We start from the raw sequence: 13,306 nt of genomic DNA, 5'->3' as shown, positions 1-13,306 counted from the left end.
TGTGTGTGTGTGTGTGTGTTGTACAAACATCTTTGAAATCTATACTAGCATTATTTCACTTTGTGTTATACTCTACATTACATTACGGCAGCCTGAACCAGTATGGATCCACTGCAACAGATGGAGCACCACAGTTGGGTTCAATCAAAGAGGAAATACATTAAAGAAATTAGAAATGTTGTACCTACACAAGCAGGACTTGTTGACATCTACAGCTGAGGAGCTCACCACATTTTTGAACTGTAAGATCTTGAAATCAGAATAGATTACAGGTAACGGGTTTGCGCCAAATGTGTCTGAATGTGTCTCTGCTATTGGCTCTAGGTATAGCGATGTCGGCCTGTCTCTACAACAACTATAGGATGGCTGAACATATCCACCTCCCAGCTGCAGTGGCCTATGTGTCCTGCATGTCACTGGTTGTGTGATGTAAATTCAAGGTGTATTCAAATTATGTCATCAACTGAACAGATTTTACAAAACATTTTGGACCCCAGGACTAAAAGCTGTTGTGACACAGTAACTAATCAGAAGAAAATGGCTGTATTTTCAAATAAAATTGACTTTATCTACGTGCATAAGATAACTGAAGACAGAAAAAGAAACAGAAAATGTGAAGAAAAGCTACACAAAGAGAATATTTTATTTTTTGCTCCAAAGCATTTAAATATGCTAATTCTTGTTTCCCATGATGTCTGACCTTCTAGCCTTCAGCAGATGAAGGGTATAAATAGTTCATACACTTTCCCCTATGTAGTTTTCACTTTAAATCATTCATAAAGCGCCATGAAACTCAAACCTACACAGCGAGCACCAATAATGATAGGCCAGTCCTTTATTTTGGACCTGTTATAGCAAATAATCTGAACTGAGATGAGTTTTGCTTTTGACATGTCACAAAACTGAATGAGGCTGTTCAAGATAAATCACTGCTCCATTATGTTCCCTTCACTTTTACATGTTATATTTTGTCTCAAATCCATGTTTGATTTCACTATCACTGACTAAGATGTGCCTTCACACCTGTAAGATCCCCTGTGGTTAAAAACTGAAAGCTCATCCCACAGTGAGATGGGTTTCAGGTGCCCTCAGGTGATTTGTCTCATATTTATTCATACCTGATATCACATGCTGAGGTGTAAAGCAGATGTGATTTGTGATCTGCCCTGTGTCTGCCAAGATGCAAGGGAAAGCTCTGAGTACAGGTCATGGGGAGTCTTTAGCTTTGGTTAAAAAAATGTAAATCTTTTTTTAAAAATGAGGATTTCCCAGTGGGTCCAATAAACTCTGCAACTTCTAAAACTCTTTCACAGCTCACTGGAGTCTAAAAGTAGTTTGTGTTAAGACTGATGCAGTAAACTAACATCTGATGTGTTTAATGATAATTTGATGGACTAGTGTGCAGGATTTATTTATTTATTTGCATGTAGAGGGGAGGTTGCAGAACTAAAACTTTTCCTGTGTGCCAAATGTGTGGGAGAACAATGGTGGCCGACGCAAAAACATGGAAATATGAAAACATTAACGGCGCTGGAGCCAGTGTTTGATTTGTCTCCCATGGTCTACTTTAGAAACAACATAGTGAACTCTGTGGAATACCTTTAAAATCTCACCAAATATGTTGACAGACTCAAAAAGAAAATCCTGTCAAAATGATATACAGAGAGCGCTGAAGCTTGGAGTTAGGAAATGCTTGTCTCCAGAGTATTGAGACTGTACTCCCAAAAAAACAACAGAATGACCCTTGTCCGTCAGGAGCACAGGATGAAGTTGGGTGACTTTACTGCAGAGCCACAAAGTCCACAAAAAAAGGAGATAAGGGTCGATGGAGGGATCAACAATATAGGAACACTCTGTTTCCTATTAACAGTCAACGTTGGTGTCTTTCATGCCTAAAGCTAACCAAACTTTAATATATGGTGGTATCACTGCAAAAACTTTTTTGGATATCACTGACAAATGATGTCATCCTTCAGATGAGGGCATTCTGTAAGGCAATTACAAAGTATGTACAGTGTCTTTCTTTAAAATGTTATATTTAAAGCTACAGTTGGTAGAGTTTATGAAAATAACTCATATTAGCTGAAACTGTCTCTACATCCATACAGTACTACATGAGACAGAAATCATGTTCCTCCTCCTCCTACTGCCTCTAATGGCATTTGCTCAAATCTACCACCAAAACAACCAATCAGAGACAAGGAGTCTCTAATGCAGCTGTCAATCACTTTGTGAGCTGCAGTCAAACTAGGCAGTGCTGATCAAATATAAATCAAGATTCTTCATTGCCTATTGCTAGCCTCAAATTCTCTCAGAAACATATTTTAGTGTACTGTTTAGATGTAAAATGAGGACGTTTGTGACCAAGTCACCATGTTGAAAACAGTTGAGCAATGCACAAAACACTGCCTACCAGCCAGACCAACTTTCTCATTTTACAGCTAGTACACTGAAATATGTTTTTGAAAACATTTGAGGTGAGAAATAGGCAATGCAGTGGCAGAATCTTGATTTATAATTGATCAGTGTTGCCTAGTTTGACAGTTTGATGTTCACAAGCTGCATTAGACAGATCATCTGTCTCACGTCCACATATGACGTGCAAGGTACCCTGGGTGCGTTTGTTATTGACGTTCTGGGACGCCGTGTCAACATCCTGTCACATGAATTACGTATTCTCAAATTATGTTTGTGTTTTTGCAGGAAATGTGCAGTTTGCATACAGTCCCTTTCAAAAAATTTCAACTATGTTGGTACAACAAGGCAAATTGATGTTTTATTCCTTAAACAACAAAAACACAGAGTTATGTTTAGCCAGCACACACACTTGGTCAGGTTTAGAAAAAAATAACAGGGTTTGGCTTTACATTCAAACAGTAAGCGAACACTGGCCTCCCAGGAGAAAGTTGGTGGATGCTGGCGGCCATGAAACACCGTCCGTCTCTGTCAGGCAGTGCTGGGAAATTGTTCAAAATTCAGTCAGCACCATGTTTGAGAGAGAGAGAGACTGAATTAGTTAGAGATATAAAAAGGAAGTGAGCACCATAACATTTTCACTGGCCTTCATGCTGCTCTATACTGTTTACTAACCTGTGTCTGCTGATGTCTGTGACATCAAACATGACACATTATAAAAAAAAGAAAAGGAAAAAAAAGAAAGGCATACTCATCTGCTGCAGAAATGTGTACACAGCTAAGGTATTATTGGCAATGGGAAAGCAGTCTGTTGCCTATTCTTAACTGGTTTTCTTAGAATGGGTTGGGTAGGGTGTTGGAATGACCATACAGTACACGACTATCGATATCTAATTTGTTGCAGCTGCTTTGATAAACAAATGATATGACTACACTGCAGCTATGTTTGCACATAATTTAAGATCCTCAGGTAAAACCTTTGATTGTTTTTCAGTTTAAAGTACAGCAGAGGTAAAAATGAGAGAATGATAGATAAAAACAAATGTCTTGAGCTGGGTGTAATTTGTGCAGGCACAACTGCTGTGACACCCTCCAGCCCTTGGACATGTTTACCTCTCCGGAAAAAACACGTCTGTATGTACTGTATGTTTTTTAAAAATGTGGATATTTACGCCTGATAATATCACAGTGTAGTTTTAATAGGGCCTCAGAGGGCAAGTGACTTTCAGTATCTGTGTGCAAATGGATGAATATGTATATAAGCTTAGAGTGTAATATCACGGTTCACCAATCTGATAGGGTACATATAGAGGGCTTCATACACACACACACACACACACACACACACACACACGAACATCTATATGCAAACACCTGCAGCACAAAGGCAAAGTCATACTCACAAACATGCAGATTAAATTACATTTTCAGCAATGCAGTCATATTCACACACACCCAACACACATTAGGTTAGTGTTTGTTAAATCACACACGAACACACACTCATAAACACACTCCTAGAGGACTGTGTTGCAACTGAATATCATCAATTACCACAGCAAAAGCTATTTTAGTAATTAGCCAAAATATTCCCACTGTTGAGTGAAAACTCATACAGGCTGCATAATAAAAAAAAACCTGCAGTGACTGGTGTTATTCTTTTTTTTTTTTTTAATATACTGCATAATTTAGCCAGAAACTTCTCAAAAGATCAGAGTGTTTTTCAACAACATGCTTATGTCCATTTCCAGCTTAAATATTTTACTTATTCCTAATGAAGCAACCCAGTGATTAACTGGTGAAAGATTGTGTAGTGCAGTAACCACATACAGAGAGGAGAGGAAGAGAGAATAGAGGATGAGAGGGTGGAAAACAGACAGAGGGAGATACAGAGATAATGAGACAGAGATGGAGAAAAGATGGTGGAAGTCAGAGAGGCAGCGAGGAGGAAAGAAGTGTCAGGAGGCGCTGACGAAACTCAACCTGAGCTCTAAATGGCTCCTTAACAAGAGGCTGAGACAGCAAAATGAAATTATACACACACACTCACAGTCACACACACACACTCACAGGAGAACCAAGCTTACACGCATTATTGTTGCGTGCACATGGACAAATGTGCAAATTCACGTGTGTGATACATGTTGCACAAATGTTTATCACCATCATGCATGCCTTTAATTGCTACAAACAGGTTGAATGCAAACAGGTACATCCCTGCTTGAGTATGGCATTCACAAATTTGCATTTAACACACTCATACACACACACACATTGTCGTATCTATGGTCAAACGGAGTTGATATGCATTGCACACACACATGCACGTATAACCCCCCAAACACACATTCAGCTTCACACACGGTGATAGGTCTTTTAAAGGGGTGTTTCACACCTCATCGCATTTCAATTAGTAGGTAAGACAGACACACACACACACATGCGCGCACACACAGACACACGCGTACACACACAGAGCTTGACAGTCTGTCCGTTGGGTGAAGAAGATTCATTTGGATTCTCATCTCTTCTCTTACCACTTCCCTTCTGTATGTGCCCTTTCTTTTCATTCTCCCTCTTTCTCTACTTATCTCCCCTCTGTATATTCTCTCTCTCTCTCTCTCTCTCTCTCTCTCTCTCTCTCTCTCTGTCTCTCTCTCTGTATCACGGTGACTGACAGTGGTTTGACCTCCTGGGTTGTCAGGGGAGGCTGTTGCACAGACGGCCTGAATAGAGGAGTCTTTCCCTGGGTGCAAGTCTGCTGAGGGCTGAAGGATGAGGAAATCCTGCAGCCACCTTTCCTACACCAGGCACACAGTGTCTTGACACCACAGTGTGAGCTGCTTCGCAAGATCATGTGTCATTATCGTGTAAAGCTGCATGATATTAATTTAGAAAAGGATAACATGGTTATTTTAATTGATCATAGATGGGGCCATCATTTCTGTTGGTTATGATTGCTGAGATCTGGAAGCACCTATGGCAACGTTGGTACGACAAAGTCCAACGGAGCAAGATAAGTGAAGTCAAGTCAGTTTTATTTATACAGCCCAAAATCACAGTCTCAGGGGGCTTCACAGTTCAGTTCACTTCACTTCAATGGCCACATGACCAGAATTTGTTTTGGGAACAGCATGGAAGAAAATAGCTCAGTACACAGTGTCAGCAGCACAACACATAAGCAGATACGATCATACGTCATATGACAACAACTGTTCTAAGACCCTTGATCTGAATTAAGAAAAATGGAAATGGAGAAATGTCAAGAGGAGGAACAAAGGGTGTCCCTTTGTGTTGAAAAGCGGTGGGGACATAAGGGCTTTCGGTCTTTAACATATGCAATTTTAGGCAACGGAGTGGGCTTGGTATGAGGTCAAAGATAATTATGGTGGTTCAGGAAAACCAATAATCCCTTATTCCACAATAAAACATGAGAGCACAACTGCAGCAAGTAAGTAGATTTAAGTATGTGATGTGCAAGGTGTATTACTGTAAGAGTGCTGGGTGCAACATGTTGAGTTAGCCTTGCTTCTAATTTTTCCAGTGACCAAACTCAGCACTGTAACTACAAAAATCCCCTGCAGGCTGTGTAACAAACATCAATCATGACTCTTTGTATTATGAATTTTTACTTTACTTCTCAACAACAGGAGTTTTTAAAGTTTTAAGAACTTGTAATGCACCAATCTGATACTGATATCTGATACTGGGCTGATAATGACTCAAACAGCTGGACTGAGTATCAGTGACAATGTGGCTGATCTATTCGATTCAATTCTATGTTTACATCTGATTACAAGGGCGCATACTACGTCTTGCATCAGCAGCACACTGGTAGAGAGCATAGCAGAGGAAGCTAACAGCAAACATGTTAGATGTTGGGAGCTATTTCCCACTTGCTACGCCAACAAGATCTACGGCTACTTGCAATATCTGCAAAGCCAATATTTAGCCAATAAATTATTATTTAACCAATAAATATGTATTTATTTATCAATTTTGTTTTAGAAAACGTTGTTCTTAGTCAGGAAAGCCATGTTTAAGTCAAGCCTGATGTTGTCTTTTACGTAAAAGAATGATCCCAGTCACTTTCACACAGTGAGGCATATAGCTTATTAATTCAACACCAGTATCAGATCGGTACTCGTTATTAGCAGATACCAAAAGCCCAGGTATTGGTCATGGTATCGGGACTCAAAAATTCGAATACCAACACAATGGGTCACCCTTTAGTGGTGGTATGAGACGTGCTGGGCGGCGGCATTTTCGCCATAGTATAAAGAGCGAGAAAGTCTGCATAGAGGGGTGGGAGGGTATGCCTACAGGTAAAAAAACTGTGGACTGTGAACCCAAAAGTCAGTAGAGTTATTTTGATAACAATGCATTGTGCTTCTATGAGTAGCATGCTATGCTAGTTACATCTGTCACAATGCTTTACATTACATTAGTAACCAATGTACTTATTTTAAGCAAATCATGATGTTGTTTTCTAAACCTAAACATGTACGTACTTTTATTTTGTAGTTTTCTACCTGTGTTCTAAGTTTATTTTGAAAAGAGACTGTTCGTTTCCTTTAAAACAGAGGTTTATTTTGAAAAGACACAATGTATGTAATGAGGATAAATTGACATGCCATGCCGGAGCGTCCAAAACAGACTCTAGAGGGGTTTTCCTGCAGCGTTATAGCATGAAATGTAGGGCCACTAAACAAGCTTTTCGACTTTTTCAAAACCTATATAGCCTGTAGTTTTGTGTCTCAATGTAAAGTCTATGGGAAGAGCTGACAGGTTCACTAAGGCACGTGTGCAGTGGCCTAGACAGCACAACCAACCAGGAAAAAAGCAGTGTTCACTGGAATGGCTGGACAGACAGTATATAGTTTTGTTATATAGCCATTGTAATGTGATGGTTATAAGTGATTCTCCTCCAAATAGGTTTGTCTAACCTGTGGGTTTATTTGAAATCAGTCAAACGGCCTTACTGCTCAAGTTTCTTGTCCTGTCTGACTTCTTTAAAGGGATGTATAATGATGTTTCCATAGAAAATAATAATGTTCAGAACCATGGAAATAAGCCTCAAGTAATAAACCAGAATTCTTCGTCTCTGTTCTCCGCCTGTGATGTTCATCCTCAGTCTGACTTCACTGGGAAACTCCTTGGTAATCACCTCAGCTCGGACTGTAATATTTCACAAAGCACTTATCCTCCGGTGCAACTGTTGGATGGTGAACAGGACAGTGAGCTAAAGCAGAGCAGTGTGATGTCATATGACTGACACGCAGGTGAGAGGAAACAGACATAGGTCATACAGAGGTCAGGAGGGAGTGGAAGAGCTGTCATACAGTGTGTGTGTGTGTGTGTGTGTGAGAGAAAGAGAGAGAGGCAGAAGATAGATTGGCTATAAATTGAATCCTTTCCAATTGGGAAACTATTGTCTGTTCATCCTCTCTAAAACACACACACACCTGCCCCACACACACACACACACACACACTGTGAGGGTGAGACAAGTGTTAAGCATGAAATTGATTCCACCCTCCACTCAGTACACACACCACTAACCCTCTCTTTCTCTATGTCCTCCCTCCCTTATCTCTAAGCCACCATCCTCCTCTTCTTCTCTCTTTCTTCATCCTCCAGATTCTCCTTTACAGACCTCTTCTGATATTTTTTTCTTGTCTGATGCGATCGACAGTGTGTCACAGCTCTCCTAGGACACAGATAGGTACACTTGAGGCTGCAGTTTTTTTTGCGCCTCAGTACGTTACAACAAACTGAATGTCAGATTGCTTAAAAAATGTATGTTGGTGTAAAGCGTTGTATTTACAGGATTTCCAGGCCGATGCATCATGTGAAACTCTGCTCTGTTGCTTCTCACACCCACACAGATTTATTGTTTTTTTCTGTGAGAAGAAAAAAAAACACCATTTATGGGTGATAATGTTTTTTTTCTGTAATCTCTCTCTTTCTCTAATGTGTCTTTTATTGCACCAGTACAGAACAAAGCCCTCAGGCGCTACACACACACACACACACACACACACTCCCTCTTTCTACCACACACACACACACACACACATAAACACACGGCACATACTGAAACATACAGTATGTTTGGCCTAACATTAACAAATCACACCGTACAAAGGACAAACACACACCTACCCACATGCACACGCAGAAATACACACACTGTTGAGGTCATGATCTAACTGTGTTGGTGAGGCACTAATTCTGTGTCGTTTGTCAGTTGGCTGACAGTTGCTCACACAGAACAATAACTGGTTGTGTGTTTTTCACTGGTTTTATGAGCGAGGAGCTGTATTTTACTGTTAGCCCTCGGCTACAGAGCAGGCAGACAGATGAAGGAGAAACGGAGACAGAAAGTGGAGGAGACAGAGAAACCAGACATTGCAAATAAGCGAGGAGAAAATGGCTGTGTGTGTGTGTGTGTGTGTGTACCCTGTTGCCAGTGCTATTAAAGTTGTATTGCACAGGGCTTTTAGAACATCGACCATCAGCCAAGCAACTTTAGCTAATAATTTTTTTAAAACCTCAGTGCTTTGTGCATGCAGGACTCCTCCCCAGTGTGTGTGTGAGAGTGTGTGTGTAGGCGGTGTAACAGTTGGGATTGCCGGCCTGTGTTTATATAAGATCATTTCGTCATATCTTCTAGGGACACACATGCACACATGAGGCCCTTTCAGACATGTACTGCAGTCTTTAAATGCATCACAAAATGTTCTGTTTGCAGCAACATGTCTGGGGTTAAATTTTAAAGTTGCTCCGGTGATCTGCCAACATAGAAACATTTCATGACATCTCCTACACCATGCAGTCTGACTGAAAGCAGGTACACTGACAGTGAAAGCATGCACAAGATTACAGCACAGTGATTACATCTATTTGAGACAACACGTCATGTAGGTATCCACTGTCTAAACTGAATAACATTAGCTTACTGGTGCAAGCTGCCCTTCCCTTGAAAATAATCCATCATCTTCCTCTTCTGTCCTCTCTTTCTTCCATCTGTCTCTATCTTTGGGGGTGAAGTTATCACACATTAGCGTTAATGTACTTTCTAACCTTGAAGTACTCATCCCAATTTGAGGGCACTTTTATGCTCCTCATGACATGATACTGATAGTGAGCACAGACAGACCAGGAGAGGAGGGCCCTTCTAGGGGATCACTGACAGTCATTGCCAGCACGGCTGGTCAGGACTATAATTAGGATGCCCCTGTTCTGGCCAGTGCTGCTTGCGATGTCCATCAGAAACCCCCTTAGCAGGGCCCCCTACCCCTGGCCTGAAGAGCTGAGGTGCAGACGCAACCATACTGCTGTACTGGTAGCTAACAAAACAGATAGCCAAGTTGCACATAAAACAGTTTGAGTGTTTGGTGATTTCTGGAGCTCTGTTTGAGAGGTTGCATTTGAAATAACCCACCACTTTAGAAAACTGCCACTCTGTTTCAGTCGCTCGCCCTCTGTTGCTAGATGCTGACTGACTGACTGATGTAGTCGGTACTGTGGCCGCCACTTTGTCGACAGCTGCACACATGAATTGGTGTATGTTGAGACTGGGGGCAGGACTGTGGGGTGACATTACTATATGATTTGTGAGTGAATATCTTGATGGCATCACCTAGAAGAAACTGCAGCACACAAAAATTAACTTGCTTGATAATATTATGTATAAAACTGCCAACAACATGTAATTATTTATTAATCCAAATGCCAGAAAGCCATTCTGGGTTGTTCCAGCCCACTTCAACCCCTGGACATGGCCACCTTGATGTACCCTGTCAGTTTGTAGACTGCAGTTTTTGAACCCCTGAGCTCGGCGTTTTGGCTGTTGCCATTTTCGTGAGAAGCCAGAAGTGACCCGTGGAGCTGTGGAAGAGTGAGGGGTAGATCTGACTGAGAACCTAAGGACACTACCGACAGGTCGCTGTGATAGTGACTCAATCACGATGTAACCACGGCCAAAAACATACCCTGATTTACTGTCTGTTTTAGTCTAAATGGGATCATAATTTACATGATGAACATCCTGCTCGTTTAAAGAAGAACTAAAACTAGCAATTGAGACCATAAACACATTACTGATGTTACACACTACACTCACACACACACACACACACACACAAAGATATTAAATCAAGAGAAGGACATGTTGCCAGGAGAAAGGAGGAGTAGACAAAGGAGAGACAGAAAAAGAGTGAGAGTTTATCTGCTTACATGCTTTAAAGCCCACATTTGGAGTGTTTTGCTCTGTTCCTTGAAAAAGACTTTAGAGAATTAAATCTGATAAACATTTTAAAGTCTGTGCCGTCCCTCTGCTGAGCCTGTGAGGCTTGTCAGGGTGGATATTGCCGAGTCATGACAACATTACGATAATGACGCATTGCTTTCCCCTTGTTTTGCCTTCATGTGTTGGGATAGTTTAAAGATTAAAACAGACTATGCTCATGAATAAACTCAAATCCTGGAAATACGTCATTCAAAACAAAACAGTTTCATCAACAAAGCAGCACTTTACAGCAAACAAGTCTCCTTTTTTGAAGCAGAAAATGTGTAATATTTTTCTTTTCTTAGAAGAAGCCAAAATTGAGTGACTACCTTCTTTTCACTTGGTCTCTTTTAACTTTAGAGGCCAGAAATCTGAGCCAGAACGAAGAGTCCAGTCATGCTGTAAGTGAATAAAGAGAAAAAATGTCTATCCTCTGGTATAAAAACAAATGCAGTATAAAGACATGTCCAGCACGCACACATTTACACTATATATTCCTTTGCTGATGTCCCAAAAAACACAGACAACTCACTCAAGGTGACTCTGCCCAAAAACGAGCAACCAATGCTTTGTCTGCGAGATAAAGAGAAAGACAAAAAAAGAGAGAGTAGAGAGGAGGGAAAGAGAGGAAGAGAGAGATTAAGAGAGAGACGGAGAGGGAGAGAGCGAGGGGGGAGGGGGGTGCATGCGGCAAAACAGAGAAGGACAGACTGAAGTCATTCAAGCTTTTCTTCCCCCTGAATAATCCCAGTTTTGTCCAAATTTAGTTGGAGGAGATTGTGGAACATCCAGTCCTTGACATCAGACAGAAAGTCATGTAACAGCACCAACTTATATTCTGACTGAATCTCCCATGTCACTCTTTCTTTCTCTATTCTCTTTTTTCTTTCCCTGTTTCTTTAAGTCCTCCAACACTCATTTTTATTTCTCCCTGTTTCACTTAGTGATGCAGCATTATGTATCTGTCTCAGTGTTCAAACCAGGGTTGTCTGGGAGGGGGTCAAACTGGCCCATTAGTACTTTTCTATAGGGGGTCACTGGACCATTGAAGAGGGACAATAAACAGTAATGTGATAAGTGCTACAACAGAATAATGATATGATGTGACAACTGATAACAGACATATTATATTAGACACAACACAGATTTTGTTTTTGATTGCATTAAAGAATAACAGAAGGTGAGAAAGTGCTCCCGTTTTCATCAGGACTTGGTTAGCTAAAGTTAGCTTGTGTTAAGTGCAACACACACTGCCGCCGGCGCGGCGCTGTGGCTGTGAAGTGCCGCCCCAACAACACACATTGGCAGCGGCGCGCAGCGGCACCATCGACAAAGTGTATTTCCCACCTCAGCCTGCTAGGTGGCTGTACCTACACTAGTTGCCAACGGTTGCCAACTGCTAGTAACGGAAGAAGAAGAGGAAAAACTTTGAGGCAACAATAACTTGGATTTCACGGGTGAGTTTCTTATCAAAGTCGTCTTATTAAAAATTTGAAAAACTTAATATCGTAAAGCATCCAGATACCCCTTTGAAAGCTGCAACCGGAGTTGATACTACTGCGGCCGAGACGTACATAAAAGGCTTTTCTTGCAGCGCCGGCTGCACTGGAAATAGAGCAGTGGGCTGAAGCAGAGTGGCGCAGTGCGTCGGCCAGCGCCGGTGTGGGTTTGTTCATAGAATATAATGGAGATGGGCGTTTTGACGCACGGCGTATGGCAGCAGTGTGTTGCACTTTAGAATTTCACAGACTTACAGAACAAGCTGTTGCCCAGCTCTTAATGTCCAGAGACCCTGGTTAAAGTGATTAAAATTATGGCTGCAAATTATTAATTTTCTATTACAAAGTATAGTGCCACATTGAAGAAGAAAAAAACTTACATATCAAGAATAACGTAAAGAGAATAAAATGGTAATTTCAAGAAAAAGTCATAATACAGTATTATGAAAATAAAGTTGGAATTTAATGGGAATAAAGTTTTTCAAGAAAAATATCATAACATTACAAGAATTGAGTCATAATTTTATGAGAGGGAGTCGTAATATTATGTGATTAAACTTGTAAATACACAAGAAAAAGGTCGCAGATTAAGGCCCCTGTATCTGCGCTTTGTCAGGGACTTTGTCGCTGTCATGTCACCTGACTTAACGGCTCCAATATGTGACTTCTTTCATGTAATTTTTCTTGTAATTTACAAGTTTAATTACGTTATATTACAGCTTTTCTTTCACATAAAATTCCAGCATTATTCTTGTAATATTACGAATTTTTGCTTGAAATAGTATTACTTTATTCTCATTAAATTATGAGTTTATTCTCATGATATTATGACTTTTTTCTTCTAACATACAACTTTATTGTTGCTATATTATGATTCTTTCTTGAACTGTTTTTTTGTTTTGTTTTGTTTTTTAATAAGGCTCTAATCTTCATTATTGTTTTATTGGCTGATTATTTTCTCGATTAATTGATCATTTGGTCCATAAATCACAAAATTGAGAAAAATGTCTATCCCAGTTGCTCACACTCCAGGGTTTCACTCCAAAATTTTTAAATATCTTGTTTTATCAGTCCAAAACTCAGAGATATTTAGTTTAAT

This window comes from Epinephelus lanceolatus, chromosome 16 (assembly GCF_041903045.1).
Source record: "Epinephelus lanceolatus isolate andai-2023 chromosome 16, ASM4190304v1, whole genome shotgun sequence".
Lineage (NCBI taxonomy): Eukaryota > Metazoa > Chordata > Actinopteri > Perciformes > Serranidae > Epinephelus > Epinephelus lanceolatus.
Note: the sequence above shows the minus strand (reverse complement) of the source record.